The sequence below is a fragment of the Periplaneta americana genome, chromosome 11 (assembly GCF_040183065.1).
Source record: "Periplaneta americana isolate PAMFEO1 chromosome 11, P.americana_PAMFEO1_priV1, whole genome shotgun sequence".
NCBI classification, from domain to species: Eukaryota; Metazoa; Arthropoda; class Insecta; order Blattodea; family Blattidae; genus Periplaneta; species Periplaneta americana.
Window position 1 is genome coordinate 142,388,698 of NC_091127.1, and position 20,256 is coordinate 142,408,953.

General features: G+C 37.1%; 1 protein-coding gene across 1 annotated transcript in view; it reads left to right on the forward strand.

Annotated features, from left to right (window-relative positions):
- The window catches only part of kek5 (kekkon 5), a 1,258,756-nt gene that overhangs the window by 109,259 nt on the left and 1,129,241 nt on the right, over positions 1-20,256 (forward strand). Inside the window, exon 2 of the mRNA XM_069840117.1 lies at positions 1,799-1,894. The gene's annotated coding sequence lies outside the window, so the exon portion shown is untranslated. The remainder of the gene's footprint in view (positions 1-1,798; positions 1,895-20,256) is intronic.

Below are 20,256 nucleotides of genomic sequence, written 5' to 3' on the forward strand. Positions count from 1 at the left end.
TGAAGACTGAGTACGTAACAGTGAACTTGTTGGTTGCAAAAAAAGAAATAACGAAGTAACTAAGACTCTTGTTGGCGATGTTAGGATTATCGATAGGCCTACTTCGAATCTTGCAGTAGAATGTATGGATTTAGACATCAGGACTCATATTTACATTGTTTCTACTGAGTTTTATTATTCACTAATTTCAAGTGGCAACTTTTCTGTGTGGAATATTTTCATCCGTGCACATGTGTTGTATTTAGTGAAGAGTGATAAATTTCTTGTGTTTATTTTTTGTCATGAAAAATCATTGTACAAACTTACCATATATTAGTAAGTTACAAATTGAAGTAGCGACCTACATTTTTCAAAGAAGCGCCTGAAAGTATCACCGCTAGCAGCGAAACAAAGAAACAGCAGTTGCATATAGCGGTACCTCTGTGAGGGTGTATCACTGTCGACTTCATCCACGCAATGATGCACGCCTTGTCTCTTGCTGCAAATGATGTACCCAAGAGGAAATGATCTTTGACTAAAAGTAACAGCATATTGCCCGTTTCATTCTGTCTTCTCAGATTAAATCGCCAACCTGTTGCACATTTGCCTCCTTGACAATCTCCACTGGCCGACAGACTCGGTGTTTGATATTAATTTGTTCCCTCTTCAAGGAACTTGTGCACCCAAGACAATTTGACGTGACAGACAATGCTCATCATACGTGGGCTGCATTTATTTTGAATGGCCTTTGCTACCTGACATGTGTTTAGAAAAATCACACAACGGAGCAATACTAGACGATTATACATCCATGCAGAAACAGAATGTCACCATCTTGCAAGTGCTGCTTATTTGTTTCGCTTGTGCGCACATCTATCATCTTGACACCTGAATAATACCGTCACCTAACGGTTATAATTTCAGGAGTTTCATTAAACATGTAGGTTGCTACTTCGGTTTGCAACTTAAGTACCGAATCGCCTATGTACTATGGCCTGGAGGAAAGAGATATATTTATTTATGCTCGACCATGCTGAAATGTAGTAATTATACACCTGGTATTCGCCCTTTAATGCACCTCATTAAAGTACACCTATTCATTATAATTCAGTTGTTCAGCCAATGCGAAATCACCATTGTACCATTATAAAACCACAAGTATCGATTATTCTCGGATATGCAATCGAAAGACAATTAGCGAAAAGTCACGGAGGCTGGAAATCCAATACTGTCGCAGAAGATTATGTTCTGTTACTATAATAATTAGCGTTAATTGTAAATAATATTCAAATAAATTCAATTTGTCATCTCGTTTTTCAATTCTAAATCAATTTCCAGGTTATATCAAGACTAATCTTCATGTTATTCTCTAGATTATATCAAGGTCAATGACATTCGTGCCTCGGAAAAAGTCAATACTTTCCCGTCTGCGCACATCTCACAATTCAGGTCAGTTCCGCTCCTCACTTACATAACCATAACATGAATACTTATGAATAATTTCAAGTTAGAAATATGGTCGAGCATAAAAAGTCGTATGAAACTTGGCTATAATGATAATTAAGACGCTCGTATGAAAATTATGAAACTCGCTTGCTCTCGTTTCATAAACAAATATACTCGCGTCTTAATTACTACCATTATGGGTTCGTTGAATAATGTACTATTTCTTGGTAGTATGCATTATCACGGTCCGGCAGATAGTGTTAAAACTAAATGTAATTTCCTGAAATAAACATTGGTCTATTCAGTTGCATATTTACTACGGATGAAAGATAAACTTCAGTATATCTAATTTATTTTAATTTTTGGTCAACAGTGTCTGAAGAAGAGTGGATTTCCAATACATAAGAAAGCTGAAGTGTGTGAGTACAAGTTGCCAACAGAGACGATTATGCTCGACGCAGGGAATTAGGTGAGTCATGTAAAATTTTAGATAGTATCTTGTAATAGTTATGATTATATTATATTGCTTCATATTGCACCTATGTTTCTTTTCGTTGTGTGCACGCATTTCTATTATATTTAATGCAGTATTTCCACTGCAGTCACCGAATTTTGGTATTCAAATGTAAGTCCATTTTTTATGTCCATAAATTTACCTCCTTTAGCCTACTTTATATGTTCTTCGAACCCTTCTTAATTCCTTTCTTTTATCTCTGCGAGCACATTCCTTAATTCTCATTCTCGGACTCGCCAAAGCTGTATCCCTTATCATCAAATACTTCATATAGACGTTTGGTAAAAAAAAAAAAAAGGTAGAGGTATCCCCGTAACATGCCATGAAGGCACTTGGGGGGCATGGAGGTAGAGCCCCATGCTTTCCATGACCTCGGTACTAGAATGAGTTGGTGTGGTCGGCACCACGCTCTGACCGCCTTTCACCCCCGGGAAAGACCCGGTACTCAATATAGACGTTTGGTAATGCTGCTAAATAGTAGGTATACATTTAAAAATATAAAAATAATTTCTAGTATAGTAGAACCCCGATTATTCGACACCCTATTAACCGATTAGTCCCGCGCCGTGGCGTCGTGGTCTAAGGCATCCTGCTTAGGACTCGCGTTACGGAATGCGCGCTGGTTCGAGTCCTCATGGAGGAAGGAATTTTCTCATGAAATTTCGGCCAGTGTATGGGACCGGTGCCCACCCAGCATCGTGATGCACTTGGGGAGCTACGATAGGTAGCAAAATCCGTTTGCGAATATCAGCTATAACGGCTGGGGGGATCATCGTGCTAACCACACGATACCTCCATTCTGGTTGCATGATCGTCCACCTCTGCTTCGGCATGTGGGCGTGAGGCCAGCAGCCGGCTGGTCGGTCTAGGCCCTTCATAGAGCTGTAGCGCCACGGATTATTATTAACCGATTAATAGATTAACCGTCTGTCTTTCCCTCTCTTTTTTGCTGCAGAAATATAATTAAGTGCTGCATATTATATTTGCAAGTTATTTTTTTCTAGAGAGTGTTATTACAAGCCTTTTACTTTGCACAGTATGATCTACTGTTCGAATTGTCATACTGTATAACTTCTATATGAAAATTTAATTTAATGTTTTGTACGGGTGTCATAAGAAATCTCATTGTGCTAAGAATACGAGATTGGAGTGTGTAAATTACGTAAATCTATAACACGAGACCTCCACTACTCATACCTTTCCACAGACAGCCATTGCAAGGAGTTTTCTTGCCCCATAAAAACCCGTCGTTGAAAATCAGACTTAAATTAGCGAACTTCTGATCCACTATCTAGCAAGTTAAACGTAACATCACGAAGGGAATTACGAAAATGTAAAAATATTATTAATTAAATTTACAAAAAAAAATTATGGTACGGATTATCCGGTTTTTTCGATTAACCGTTCAGCTCATCCCCTTCATTACCACGGATAATAGAGGCTCTACTGTATATCTTTCATATTGTTCTCTGTAATCTATGGCTGGCATATTTTTATGACATTCTAAGTTTTTTGGGTGCAAATCCGCCAAAAGGGAACGATCCTTTTAAGGAGGCGATATAAATTATGGGCATGGTGTCTTTTGGAATAGGGGTAAAACAAGAAAACCCGTATTGAGAATGAATGGAAACCTCACACGGATGAAACTACTATACTGTGAATAGATGCAACGTCTCGTTTTCGTACTGCTGAAGTCAGAATTGTACAACGCAGATAATATGTCATAGCATTTAATAGATCCAGAAACATAGAAAGTCTTACAAGCAATTTAGACTTTCTTCCATATTCATAATTCCGTTTCTCCATTCACACACTCCATTCTTCTCCATAATAAATTATACTTACTTACTTACTTACTTACTTACTTACTTACTTACTTACTTACTTACTTACTTACTTACTTACTTACTTACTTACTGGCTTTTAAGGAACCCGGAGGTTCATTGCCTCCCTCACATAAGCCCGCCATTGGTCCCTATCCTGAGCAAGATTAATCCATTCTCTGTCATCTTATCCCACCTCCCTCAAATCCATTTTAATATTATCTTCCCATCTACGTACCGGCGTGGCTCAGTCGGTTAAGGCGCTTGCCTGCCGGTCTGAAGTTGCGCTCGGGCGCGGGTTCGATCCCCGCTTGGGCTGATTACCTGGTTGGGTTTTTCCGAGGTTTTCCCCAACCGTAAGGTGAATGCCAGGTAATCTATGGCGAATCCTCAGCCCCATCTCGCCAAATACCAGCTCACTATCACCAATCTCATCGACAACAAATAACCTCGTAGTTGATACAGCGTCGTTAAATAACCAACTAAAAAAAATTCCCATCTACGTCTCGGCCTCCCTAAAGGTCTTTTTCCCTCCGGCCTCCCAAGTAACACTCTATATGCATTTCTGGATTCGCCCATACGTGCTACATGCCCTGCCCATCTCAAACGTCTGAATTTAATGTCCCTAATTATGTCAGGTGTAGAATACAATACGTGCAGTTCTGCGTTGTGTAACTTTCTCCATTTTCCTGTAACTTCATCCCTCTTAGCCCCAAATATTTTCCTAAGCACCTTATTCTCAAACACCCTTAACCTATGTTCCTCTCTCAAAGTGAGAGTCCAAGTTTCACAACCATAAAGAACATCCGGTAATATAAATAAATTATACTAATCATATTTAATCCTTTTTATCTATAAACCCGAAGTAAAAATAACTGCGTCTCCAACTCTTGGTATTCAACAAAAATTATTCGCTAATACACAAAGAGATTTCGTTAATATTCCAAGTATTTACCGTCTTTATCCACTATGTTTGAAATGTTAGTAATATAAAATCATTGTACACTTTTTTTCGTTTTCGTTATCCACAATGAAATGGATTCAGACTAGACTTAATGTAACTCATTATCGGATTTTAGAACTGTGTATGACTGAGGTTAAGCCACCATGTTCAGCACAATGCGTTGGATTTTGTAGTGAAAAATGCACGTCACATCACTTACAGATACGAAACTTTTATCTTACTGACCTTTACAATTTCACTGACCGCTCCACAGTTATTGGAAAATATAATTAACATACACGGGGTGAAAAGTTTAAAATCAGACTAAGTAACTTCATTGTTAGAGAATTTTTTATCAGATGAGACGCTACAACTAATGAACTGTGTATCAGGTTAATCTTCTAGCATCCATGAAACCTTAACTGTTTGCTTCATTTGCCTGTAGGGGAGACTGTTGTACCTTTAGCATAGTGTACCTTTGAACATTTTTTGTTTTTTAATTTTTGCTGCTACCTAGAGGACTCAAATTGAAGTAGAGTGTAGAGAAAGCCGCTAAGTAGCTCTGGTCGTAGTTTCAGTTTGATTTATTGCAAAGTGTGAGTTCCGTGGAGAAAATAAGTTTTTTTAGTACCAAAAGTAAACATTTCGTTCATTGATGTATGTTTTCTAACACAAAACCAGATTGCATTTGTTAATATCTTTCCAGTACGGTGTGTTCCCTATCATCTGGTGAGTAATAACATATTTTAATTTCCATGATTTATTTGACTCTCTAGTTTTCGGAGCCATATTTGTTTAAACGTGCACCCTCTTGTACCTTTGAACACAAAACATCTTGTACCATGGAACATGTTCCAAATTACACGATACTATCGGTTTTTGTTTTTCTTTTATTTTAAGGTCATGTCACGAAGTAAGTCTGGAATTAAAGAGGTCCCCAATTGATTCGGATGTCTTGAAGAAAGCTGTTGAAGCAGTTACTGCTTCTCCAGGAAATAATATCTAAATCAGAGAAGCCTGCTCTGGTTTATGATAGCAAATACATTTTAAATATGATTGTCAGTTTTCACAGCTATATTCCCACCTATATTCCATGTGTTCCAACTTACAAGAGGGTATGTTCCAAGGTACATGATCCTGTTGTACCTTTGAACACAATACATATCTATTCATTTTATTTTTCCCATCCTTAATAGATCTGTAAAGCAGGAAAATACATATAGGAAGTTGTAAAGGAATCTTCAATAATTATTTCAAGCATTTTTTCATTTAAAAAATTTCATTTCCCAAAATTAAAAAAAAATAAAATGTGAAAAGTGTTTAAAGGTACAACAGTCTCCCCTACAGTAAGGAAATAAAATTTCGAGCTACTCTTGATGATGCTTACAGCGCGAGGTGCACACTAGTGCGTTCCTTGTCTGTGTAAAGTATGGTTCACAATAAACCGTGAACGGAAACGACAACGCGTACGAGAACGGAAATAAGTTAAAATAAATATATTTAAATTTTAGCATTCAGAAGATCGGCAGACCACTCAGATGACAGAGTTTGTGTCCCGTTATAATATCTTAAAAGCAAACATTCTTATGGAGCAGATAAAAAAAAAATTATTTTTCCTTCCATCATGTTAATACCACAGTCTAGTATATACAGTCACGAAGCTCAATACGTAGTAAATATGCAAACATTAGATAGTTACTTACCACTAGGATCGCTAATATCGTCTCATTACAGGCAATGCAAAATAGTACTGGCACAGTCTATTGTTTCTAGCACCCTCAAAACTCAAGCTTCGTGACTGTATATACTAGACTGTGTTAATACTGTCAAATCAAGTGCTTATTAATCGACATTTATTCACGACCTTCAGAGAGAAAGAAAAATATTGGAACGTATATTTGACTCTATTGCATACTGTTAAAAAATTATTTCTGAATATTATATTAGTAACTGATACAGAATATTACTTAAATGAAATATTCCACATTGTTTTCTTAGCAGAGAAAAGGTCCGGGACGCGTGATGGCCTTGGTTTCATTTATTTACTGTTTCACGTCTACAGGGACATCATTTTATTTTTATTCCATTTTTATTGTACCTTACTTTTTTAATGTACTTCACTCCCACCCCCTCTACTAGTGAACTTCCAACCGTCCTCCACACAGAACCAAGACCGTGTATGCAGTCAAAGTCGTCTTACGGACATAGTAAATAATACTGAGCTAGTGAGTATAGTAAGTTCCAGAAATATTTTCGCGTTTTCCAGTGACGAAAGAGCTTTCAATATTGAATCATATTTTCTCACAGGTACTGTCGTCCGTTTGCCTACATCGCATTCCGGTTTTCCCCACCCGCTTCTTCTCGCCCCTTAATAAAGACTAGTGGCTGGGCTGTCTCAGCTCTTTTCTGAAAACATTAATTTCTATTAGGAATTGGACGTCTACGTAATATTATACTCGTACAACTGTTTAAAATAACTTAAATAAAAGGGCCTCGTTAAATAATTAACTGTCACGTGATTTCCTCCCTTTCTACGACCCTGCGACAAAACCACTTGGACGGACAGTAGATAGCATGTCTGAGTAATTTTATCTTTTCGGATCGGGCAGAAGTGAAGACTGAATTTACAGTACGTAAGGTTCTCTTTTATAGAGTAGGTGCAGAATTATTTCAACATGAGTTACTAAGTATGAAGGACGAAACTGGTAATTGGAATTAGATGGAATAGTCTATAGTGCGATAATATGCACACTGGAACTGAAGTCTGTATCGAAATGAACGGCCACCATTTTCAAAAATGTGTTTAAATATCCATATTATGATTATTTTTCAATTTAACTTCATTCTCTATATTGTACGCTAATGTGCTGGAGACAGTATAATATATACTGCATAATGAATACGTTCGCATGAATACCTCAGTTCGTGAGTAAAAACACTTATTATTAATACAAAAACCTAATGAAAAATCAAACTCAAAATACGATATTTCCTAGTTTACGTAAATGAATGAACTACTTTTCTTCCTTCCTATACGTAGTAAAGTGATTTGTTTGTATTTTACGCCAGTATCATCGAACTCCAGTCGTGGAAAGGGATAGAAAACTGTTTTTTCCGGTTCTCAACCGTTAATCCAAATGTATAGCCAGGTTAATATTAGAAATGTTAGTAAAAATAAATTGATGTCTCTGCTATATACTGCTTCATTGCAATTGTACAATAATTTACAATGTCAGCATGATTTTACGGACCAGTATACAAAATTGTAGCTCCCAAACCAAACATTAAGACGCATAAACTAAGTTTGAAATATAACGTAAAATGTGGCATTGTGCTAATACTTGAGTAACTTTTCAGTTCGTCGTTAATGAAGACAAGTGATATGCATTACACCTTACACTGCACTACAAACAAATTAGTAATTTATAACTCACAATAAAACAGCGAGTCACACTATCTTCCAACAATAATCCTGATATGAAAAAGAAAATCGAAGACAAATTTATTTGGTCTAGTACACGTACATCAACAACCTGACAAGAAGGTTGCTTAAATTAAGTTTTCACGGCATTTTTATGGTTTTTTATCTTAAAGTCAATATTGGTAGATCATCTTTTTTATTCAAGCTTTCTTTACAGAACCTACCGAGCAGAGATTCCCAAAGGGGATTCGATCTGATAATTTTGTAAATTTATTTTGTTCTTAAGTAGTTCGTTGGGAAACTTGCACAGATTTTTCCAATATGTACCCAGAAAATTTTCAGCCTAACATATTCGGTATAAATTACCACTATTACAGTTACGGTACGTGACAATGCTTTCGAGCTGCTGTTATCCCACGATAATGACTTAGGAAAACCTTAAAATGGCCTGACGAAAGATAGGGAATGGGCTAGCAATTAGTCGCTCATACTGAGCTCTAATGCCCTGCCCGCGACCTCATCACTGGCCACAGTTACAGGAGAAAATGCGCATCGCATCGTAATGGCGTTCATCAGCAAGATGTGCGGCCATTCTCTTAGCTGGCTAAGCAGAGTTGAGTGTTGCTCAGCACTTACGTAGGGCTATATCTGAGGACGGAGGAAAAACATGAGGCAGTAATGATAATTACGATGGTGCCGTGATTTTAGTTCTGATATTCTAGTTGCACGGGAGAGAACATTATTTGTTGTAAAGGACATTTTAGCTTCTATATATAATATTTACCTCTTCATTATTTCATTAACTCGACCTCGGTAGCGCAGTGAGTATAGCGCTGGCCTTCTGTACTCGAAGTTGCGGGTTCGATCCCGGAGCAGGTCGATGGCATTTAAGGGTGTTTAAATGCGACAGGCTCATGTCAGTGGATTTACTGGCATGTAAAAGAACTCCTGCGCGACAAAATTCCGGCACACCGGCGACGCTGATATAACCTCGGCAGTTACGAGTATCGTTAAATAAACCACATTTTTTTATATCATTAATTTGCGTTCATACAAAAAAAGAAGTGCGAGCAATCCTTATGGTTTTGTTGAACCTCTTGTCTTAATATACCAGCCCTGAAGGAATGGTAAATGGGACAGGAGTTCGGGGCAGAAGAAGATGTCAGATAATAGACGACATTAAGATATATTAATCATATGCGTAAACAGAGAGGAGGGCAGAAAAGAGGAAAGATTGGAGAATGCTGGGTTTGCAGTAAAGTCCTGACATTTGACAGAACACTATGTATGTGTAGTTTACACTTCGATTCCTGGTCTGCAGAGACATCTTTGTTCAAAGTAATAAACTTGCTTAAAGGGACTTCGTACTTCCATATCTTACAATGAATTCCTCAATTTTGGATGCACGTTTGTCAGAAGGTATAAAAGATACAAAAGTAGAAAAATAGGGCATATGTAAATATCTTTATGTATACAATCGGTTAAATAAATTTAAAATTCCACCGAGATTTTGGCAAGAAAAAAATCATGGATAACATTTTTTGCATTAAGAATGACTGTAAATGAGGTATTTTTTACTTTTGCTGAAGATAGAAATAAACTTTTTTTAATCCTACAGTGTAAAATGCCATCACATTGATATTGTATATTTTTTCAACCCTCTGGGTACAATTCTTTCCGAGAAAAGTGTACCATTGTCACAAAAAATAAGAAAATGCAGGAAAATGGTATCAAAATTTATATATATTGCAATGTTAAATTCCTCAATTTTGGGTGCACTTTTCTCGGAAGTGATAAAAGATACAAATGTAGAAAAAATAGAGCATGTGTAACATATTTTTATGTATACAACCGGCTAAATAACTTTAAAATTCCAAGAAAAAATTCTTCATTGATAAATTTTTTTTCATTAAGAATTACTACAATATTTTTGCTGAAGATAGGGTTTATAGCTGACAATTAGAAGAAATAAAATCATATTATCATTCTAACATATTAAACTACCGAAAAAAATGAAAACCAAAATTATTTTTTTTGTCAAAAATTCTGTGTACAGACTCCCCTTAAGTGAGAAATTAATTGAAATAAAATTAAAAATTTAAATCAAATTTATTGCTAGGACAAAGGTACGTATTGCATTTTTTAATTTAAAATCACTCTAACACCTCCAGAAAAAGTACATACTCGTGTTCGTACTGGTAATTCTTCATATTACCCCCACATTCGGAAACGAGTTTTAGATTTTAAAGAACAATGAGAAATCTTGACTGCTTCATCATATTTTTTGCGTCTCCGAAGATTATTCTCTACTTTCGAAATGTTTGAAATGAGTTGGATATTTTCTTCCAATTTTTGTATAAATTAAAACTACAAACTCCACTGCAATATTGTACACACCATTCTCAAACAATTAGAAAAAACATAACACTGCTTGCATTAGACTACAATTGAATGAAACAGTAACATAAAAACACAATATATTGCACTACAGTCAGGATAGGAAATGTAGAAGGAAGTGAAATTGGAAGAGGAGTACGTCAAGGATGTCCTTTATTACCTACCCTGTCCAACATCTACTTGGAGGATTTAGTATAGAACTGTTTTCAGAATATGAGAAGAATAATAATAGGAAGAAGAAGAATAAATTGCATAATGATATGGCATTGTTAGCAGAAGAGGAAATGATACTAAAGGATATGTTACTGGAGCTAAATGACAGCTGTGAGCAAAATGGGATGAAATTAAATACAAATAAGACGGATATCATGGTCATAGGAAGAAATATACAGACGATAAACTTGCGAATTCTAAATGAGGCAGTAGAGCAATTGGACAGTTTCAAATTATTGGGGTGTTCTATAAGCAGTAACATGAGCTGCTGCCAAGAAGTCAAAAGAAGAATAGCAACGGCAAAGAAAGCTTTTACTAGAAAAATGTGCATCTTCTGCGGAACTCCGGAAAAAGAAATAAGGAGAAGACTAGTGAAGTGCTTTGTATGGAGTGTGTCATTGTATGCGGCAGAAACATGGACGTTACGACGAAGTGAAGAGAAGCGAAGAGAAGCACTTGAAATGTGGGTATGGAGAAGAATGGAACGTGTGAAGTAGACACAATAAGAAATAAAGTGTATTGGAAAGCGTGGGTGAAGAAAGAATGATACTGAAACTGATCAGTAGGGACGAGAATTCCATGCAAGTGCATGTTTTTATACGAACGTAGGACATAGCTCAAACTTAGTACTTATTCATTTCATTACTTTTCAGTTCCAAATATGTGTACTTTTTACGTGCATATTTGCATGTTTTGGTCTTTTTGGGGATAAAAACATGCATAATGCGTATTTAAGCAATTTTTAGCTTAATCATGCATATAATATACATTATATTCAGTTTAAATGCATGATTTAATGGTTTTGAGTGGACACCTCAGTTTCTCGATTTTCATGTCCCTTATTTTAGCTTCAGGAATCAGGATTGAAGAAGGAAAAGAAAAAAAAAAACTAAATAACAGAGAAAGGTTCATTCAAGTTTGCACTCATAACTTCTTGCAATGTAGAGAGGTCATTCTCTGCCTATATTAATTGACAAGCGCAAGAACCTCACAGAAAACACTTTAGAAATGTTGTTAGTTGTTAACTGTGCAAAAAAAAAGTGAAGTCCGTGAAATAAAACAAAAATGAAAGTGCATATTTTAATGTATTTTCCGCTTGTTCGTGCATGTTTCATAGTTTGATAGTGCATGAATGCATGCATATTTTGGGATTTTATAGTGCATGAAATTCTCGTCTCTACGTGGAACGTGTGAAGTAGACAGAATAAGAAATGAAGCTATGTTGGAGAGAGTGGGCGAAGAAAGAATGATGCTGAAACTGATCAGAAAGAGAAAAATGAATTGGGTGGGTCACTGGCTGAGAAGGAACTTCATAATGAAGGATACACTGGAAGGAGTGGTGAACGGAAGAAGAGTTCGGGGTAGAAGAAGATATGAGATGATAGACGATATTAAGATATATGGATCATATGTGGAAACAAAGAGGAAGGCAGAAAATAGGAAAGACTGGAGAATGCTGGGTTTGCAGTGAAAGACCTGCTCTTGCTCAGAACACTAAATGAATAATATTGCACTACATTACATAATATGAATAAATAATCCTTTCAATAATTTCAAGGAAAAATTGTTCCGGAGCCGGGTTTCGATCCCGGGACCCTTCGCTTAGCGCGCGAACGCTCTACCGACTGAGCTACCGCAGGAACTATACAAGACACCGTCACAATTTTTCCTTTTATATCCACACAACTCAAATGAGCTGACAAGACGCCAGAACTCAACCATGAGTGCACACAATACTGTGTGACTTAAATTGTGGCTTTCTGTTAACGTATCTCCAGTAACGAATGTATTATACAAATCTGGCTTTCAGGTAGTAGCTCCCTGTAAAGCAAGATTTGTATAATCCTTTCAATAGCTCATAAGAGGTGAACTGCACGCATGTAACATCCGGCAGAAGGTCTTGAACTTAGGTGCGTATGATAGCACATTGTGGGAGGCAAACTTTCTTGTCGTCCCGTTACGTCGTTTGTGGAGGACTCGGTATCCGCAGGGAGTCTGTTAAAACCGCATAGTTGGCAGATAGACAAAACAGAAAAAGAAGAAGAATATCGAATGCAATGCAATATCCCTTCAAGGCCTCAGTGTTTAGGAACCTAAGAAATGCAATCTACAATATTACAAATTATTTCGACATAAATTGTAGGAAAACGGATTAACAGCTGTACCCTAGGAAGGTTCCTAAGCCACTTGCGTAGTAATAAGTAGGAAGCGAATTTTTATGTGCTAAAAAATTTAAATATATTTGTTTTTTACGTGCTAAAAAGTACAAAAATATTTGCTAAAAATAAAAAAATATTTGCTAAAAATAAAAAAATATTTTTTTAATATGACAAAAATACCTTACTTAGCTTGGGAAAAAAATGTTACTAGGTACTCACCAACAACACTTGAGTGCTAGTAGTTTTCCGAGAATTGCAGTGAACAACAAAGGTCATCTCCAAATTCTCCATCACAAATGCATGCCGATTATCTCTGAACAACGACTTACACTGTGAAAACGATATTTCCACATCACAAGACGTCAGACGTGCATATTTAAAAAGAGGAATGTCACAAACCCAAACACCGTCAGTTTCACCTACAGGCACACCCTCCAATACTTGAGCAACTTCACACATTTTTTTTTATATCCACTGTTTTTCCCAAACACATTCTGGAATTTGTCTCTTAGTACCTGTACTTCTGAACCTGGTAGTCTAGTTTAATTTCCACGCCACGCACCTCCCTGTTTCAGACAACAGATTTTTGGATGTTTCGAGTTTTTTATGGTGTCACACAAAAAGCTTAGGTTTGCTAATAGGAAAGCCAAATCGTTTTTTAAATAACCATCTTTCAGTATATCTTGAAGGATATCGATTGATGAAGCCCGATAACAGGGAATCACAACAGGACGTATTGCCTTACTTGATGGACATGAGCGAGAGGGGAGAGATTTGTTTAAATTAAATAATGTTCATTCCTGAGCTCTTATCTGTTGTGTTTCACAAACAAAGCGTGGAATGAAATCATCTTCAGCAACAATAAACATTCCTAATTATGTGTTGCAAAATCTCTCCTTCTTGTCCATGTTAATTTATTCTCTAATAATAACATTGATATGCTGCCTAGCAGTTCTCAGAACTTGAGGCGATACTATTACAAAAATGGATGACGGATGCTCCACACAGCGCTTAGAAACATGAAGCAACCAAGAATTCTTAAAAAGATAACGTACTTCTGAGTGACATAATTGATTTAGTTTTAAAATGTTTAAAAGTTCTTGTAAAAATTATTTAAGTAAATAAACTCCAAGATTTATGTGTTTATAATAGATTTCCTGAAAATATGTATTTACATATTTTTTTTTTTTTGTGAAAATATGTGTTTTTATGTGAAATAAAATCCGGGTTTTAAACTTGAAACTTCATGTTCGGAATTTTTAACTTTGTTAATTGTGTTGTATCAAACGCAAAAAATAATATTTAATTACGTAGGAATCCGCTCCTTAGTAATAAGGAATTATCTAAAGTTTCTCGTTAGAGTATACCTCAGCCTTCCAGTACTTCGCGTACAATTCCTATAAAAAAGTGAAATTTTTCTTATATGATTAATGATTTCAAAGGATCGATGAAAAGAAGCATCTTAAACTTCTTCTAGGTTTGCGAAAAGTGAAGAGTTGAAAATTGCACTCCGCATGAGATGCCCCTAACTTTCCATTCATCGTTTCACTATTAGGGGTGAAAGTTGCAAGTGTTGTTGTTTGTTTGAGCATTCCGCATGTTGGTGCTGCAGAGAGGGGTCAAGGATAGGGCAGGGACGCAAGATGAACACTCTTCACAATCGATACCGCCCCGTCTTGCTAGGCCGCCCGCCAGACATGCAAATGGATGTAGTGTACCGACAATTAATAAAACGGGGATTTATGTGAGGAAGTCGTTACGACCAAAGTTTCGGTGTCTACCGCCTTAATTGCGTTTATCGGGTTAGCGAGGGGCGATGAATCAATTGAAAACGGTATTTATCTTGTTGGCAAGGTGGTGAAGGGAACTTGCTGCTCTCAACCAGGGATTAACAAAATATAAACCGCGTCCCGCGTCTACTGATAATGTATAGCCTATGTGAGTTCTTCATTCACTTCTAATTTTTTATAGTTTGTAAAAGCTTTCGATGTAATAAAGTTGTCAATAATATTCATACCATCTCTGATTGAGCTTTTAGCTGATATTTCGTATTTATTATCATACGGCTTTTAGGTAGTGCTTTCCCTCACATTTCTGCATACGGTCCACCACTACTCTTGATACACTGTCACATATCCTAATATATTTCTCCTATCTTCTATATCTAACGATTAGGGAAAACACGGGAATTTTACTGGAAGCAAGTAAAGAGATAGGTTTGGAACTAATCTAGAAAAGACGAAGTATATGGTTATGTCTCGTGACGAGAATATTGTACGAAATGGAAATATAAAAATTGGAAATTTATCTTTTGAAGAGGTGGAGAAGTTCAAATATCTGGGAGCAACAGTAACAAATATAAATGATACTCGGGAGGAAATTAAACACAGAATAAATATGGGAAATCCCTGTTATTATTCGGTTGAGAAACTTTTATCATCCAGTCTACTGTCGAAAAATCTGAAAGTTAGAATTTATAAAACAGTTATATTACCGGTTGTTCTGTATGGTTGTGAAACTTGGACTCTCACTTTGAGAGAGGAACAGAGATTAAGGGTGTTTGAGAATAAGGTGCTTAAGAAAAAGAAGATGTGGAAAAATTCAAATATCTTGGAGCAACAGTAACAAATATAAATGACACTCGGGAGGAAATTAAACACAGAATAAATATGGGAAATCCCTGTTATTAATCAGTTGAGAAACTTTTATCATTCAGTCTACTGTCGAAAAATCTGAAAGTTAGAATTTATAAAACACTTATATTACCGGTTGTTCTTTATGGTTGTGAAACTTGGACTCTCACTTTGAGAGAGGAACAGAGATGAAGGCTGTTTGAGAATAAGGTGCTTAGGAAAATATTTGGAGCTAAGAGGGATGAAGTTACAGTAGAATGGAGAAAGTTACACAACACAGAACTGCACGCATTGTATTCTTCACCTGACATAATTAGGATCATTAAATCCAGACGTTTGAGATGGGCAGGGCATGTAGCGCGTATGGACGAATCCAGAAATGCATATAGAGTGTTAGTTGGGAGGTCGGAAGGAAAAATACCTTTAGGGAGGCCGAGACGTAGATGGGAAGATAATATTAAAATGGATTTGAGGGAGGTGGGATATGATGATAGAGACTAGATTAATCTTGCTCAGGGTAGGGACCAAAGGCGGGCTTATGTGAGGGCGGCAATGAACCTCCGGATTCCTTAAAAGCCAGTAAGTAAGTATCTTCTATATCTCCCCATATCTTCCCATTGCGTAAAGCTAAACCCTATTTCTGTCTACTTCTTCCTCCACACTTTCAGATGTACAGTTATTTTCAACTCTCCACCTCAATCCCATTCCCGGATACTATGCAATACTATCTATCTTACTCTTATATGAAAATATTCTCAGCTACAATCTACTCATCCATCTCTACTAACATCGTCATCTTACATTACTATTCACCCTAATTTTCTGTCTATCTTAAAAGCCTTTTTATGTCGACTAGTTAGCACTAAATTTTTCCACTTTCTCATCTACATTATCGTATCATATTATTTGTCTCATTTACTGTTCAGTGTTCTCCTGTTTGTAATACTTATTTGCTATTACTTGTTGGTAATCAATTTGAATAAGGAACAAAAAAACGTTTCCTTCCCAGGCAGGATTCGAACCACGAAAGTCTTAGTTACCAGTCCATCGTGCTCTGGAATGAACAAGGCTCTGAAATCAGCTATAAGGATCGGTCCGGTTTTTCTTTGCCACTACTGTACATCTATTATCAGGCAGTACGTCTCATTTGACGATATGTGTCAGAGAAAAAAAAAATTGTTCGTATGCATCTGAAGTCTGATTAGAATAATATGTAGCTAACCGGTGATGTATGTAACGGAGGCGGAAAGAAACTGGCCACCCTATCCCATTGGTATCACTTGTGAGGTTCAGACGTATCTTTGGACAGTTGACGAAACAACAATAGCCTATTCATACATTCATTCATAGTTTTCTGCTCAAGGCAGGTCTTTCACCGCAAACCGAGCATTCTCGAATATTCCCTCTTTTCCATCTTTCTCTCACCTCCGCATATGACCCATGTGCCTTAATGTTGTCTACCGTCTGATATCACGGATAATGATGTTCAGACGCGATGCAAAAAAGTTGTGATCAAATTTAAAAGCACCTCCAGTATTAAACAAGTCGAATAATACCTCGTGATACTAGTACTACTACTACTACTACTACTACGACTACTACTACCACCACCACCACCACCACTACTACTACTACCACCACCACCACCACCACTACTACTACTACCACCACTACCACTACTAGTATTACTACTACTACTACCACCACTACCACTACTAGTATTACTACTACTACTACTACTACCACCACCACCACTACTACCACCACTACCACTACTAGCATTACTACTACTACCATTACTACTACTACTACTACTACTACCACCACCACCACCACCACTACTACTACTACCACTACTACTACTACCACTACTACTATTACTACTACCACTACCACCACCACTACTACTACCACTACTACCACTACCACCACCACTACTACTACCACTACTACTACTACTACTGGTACCACTACTACTACCACTACTACTACTACTACCACCACCACCACCACTACTACTACTACTACTACTATCACCACCACCACCACTACTACTACCACCACTACCACTACTATTACTACTACTACTACTACTACCACCACTCCACCACCACTACTACTACTACTACTATCACCACTACTACTATTACTACTACTACCACTACCACCACCAGTACTACTATTACTACTACTACCACTACCACCACCAGTACTACTACCACTACTACTATTACTACTACTACCACTACTACTATTACTACTACTACCACTACTACTACTATCACTACCACCACCACTACTACTACTACCACCACCACTACTACTACTACTACTACTACTACTACCACCACCACCACTACTACCTATTACTACTACCACCACTACCAATACCACCACTACTACTACTGCTACTACTACTACTACTACTACTACTACTACTTCCACCACTACTACCACTAGACTAGATTTTTAATCCACCGTTGTACAGACTGAGTTACTTTTCAAGTGACATACGCAATAAAACAACCTTTTAGACCAGGACTGGCATTGTTTTGGAAGAAAACATGCTTAAAATATAATGATAGAGGGCTCAAACGTAATCATATACACGTATAAAGAATAAAGATGGGCAAATGAACTGAGCTAGTAGTTTTGGAATCACACTGCTCAGTTAAAATTATGAGCCATTCAGAGCAAAAGTGGTGTAAGTCAAAATTGGGTAACGAGGTTGAAAGTAAAAATTCTGTTGTAAAATACAGCGAAAAGTAGCAGTTAATATGTCCTTCTTGCTATCAACTGACTACTAATAGTTTAAATAAAATGAATATTAATTGCTACTTTGCGCTGTATTTTACAGAATGTTTACTTTAACCCTCATTACCCATTTTTGACTTACACCACTTCTGCTCTGAACGGCTCATATATAGATACAAGTATATTTTTGGTTCAGTGATGTCGACAAATTTTGAAGGATGAAACATTTGCCAGGAATTTTATTTGGTATATATGACGCTTGAAAAGAAGACTGTGTTCTAAAAGTATTCCCAAATAATTTGCTTTTTATTTCGAATCATTTCGTCAAAATGTTCCAGTTGAAATGACCTTGTGGTCGTCTTGTAGCGAAGATTACTATGAAAACCTTTAAAAGCCTTAGAAGCATTGATTTCTGTTTCACAGTTTTTTGGGGAAATTTTCTATCTTATTTAAATAGCCTTGTAAATTAGCGTGCGCATTATGAATGTCTGTGTCCCAGCTCAACATCTCTTCAAACCGCAGAGGCGTCTGATGGATGGAGCAGGAAACAAGATAGAATACACAAAAGAGGTTGCAATAGACTGCAGTGTATACAGGACTCCATAGCGTAACAAAAAGAAACGAAATAGTGCAGATTGATGAGTAGTTGTGAAGGCAGTGCATTATAAATCTAGAGAGTGGAAATTCCATGCCGGAGACTCGGGTTGAAAGAACCTCGGAGTCTGCTGTAATTAGCGGTTGTTGAAGACTATGTCGGTCTAGATTTTTTACAATATCATATTCATTCCCTTACATTTCCTATTTCTCCTTTTGTTTGGCCTTTCTACTTATTTGCTGTCTGTATTTCTATTTTTCTCTCATAGCTTCATTTTATTTATTTTGTCTTTTTTATCTATTTAATCATTTTCACCATTGTTCCTTATGGTTTCATTTTGTTCACTTCTCTCTTCATGTCCTTATTTTCTTTAATTTCCTTTTATATTTTTTCTATACTTTCTTCTTCAGCACATTTTATTTTATTCTTCGTTTGTGTACTTCATTCTTCTCTTCTTCCTCCTCATTCCCTTCCTTCTTATCCTTTTCTTCCTTCTCATTTTCCTTCTCTTCCTATATCTACTCTTCTTCCTTCTCTTCTCTCGTCTTCTTCTCCTCCTCTCCCTTCTCCTCTTCTTCTCTTTCTCTCCCATCTTCACTACCTCTTCCTTCTTCTGTTCATCTCCCTCCTTCTCCTCCTCCTAGTTCTTCTTCTCCTCTTACTACTTCTCTTTCTCTGCCTTCTTGACTTCCTCTTCCTTTTTCTCCTTCTCTTACTTATCCTCCCCTTCTCAATTCTTCTCTACCTCTCAATTCTTCTACTCCTCCTCCTCTCCCTTCTCTCAGTTCTTCTTCTCCTCTTCCTTCTTCTCCTCTTCTTCTCTTTCTCTGCCTTCTTGACTTCCTCTTCCTTTTTCTCCTTTTCTTACTTATCCTCCTCTCCTCAATTCTTCTTTTCCTCTCAATTTTTCTACTCCTCCTCTCCCTTCTTCTCCTCTCAGTTCTTCTTCTCCTCTTCCTTCTTCTCCTCTTCTTTTCTTTCTCTGCCTTCTTGACTTCCTCTTCCTTTTTCTTCTCCTCTTCCTTCTCTTCCTCTTCTCAATTCTTCTCTTCCTCTCAATTCCTCTACTCCTTCGTCTCCTCCTGTCCCTTCTCCTCCTCTCAATTCTTCTCATCTCCATTTTCTCTCCTCATCCCTTCTTCTCCTTCTCTCAGTTCTTGTTCTCGTCATCTCCCTTTTTCTCTCCTCATCTCCCTTCTCCTCCTCCTCTCCCTTCTTCACCTTCTCTTCCTTGTTATCCTCTTCCTTCTCTTCCTCTCAATTCCTCTACTCCTTCTCCTCCTCTCCCTTCTCCTCCTCTCAATTCTTCTCATCTCCATTTTTCTCTCCTCATCCCTTCTTCTCCTCCTCTCAGTTCTTGTTCTCCTCATCTCCCTTTT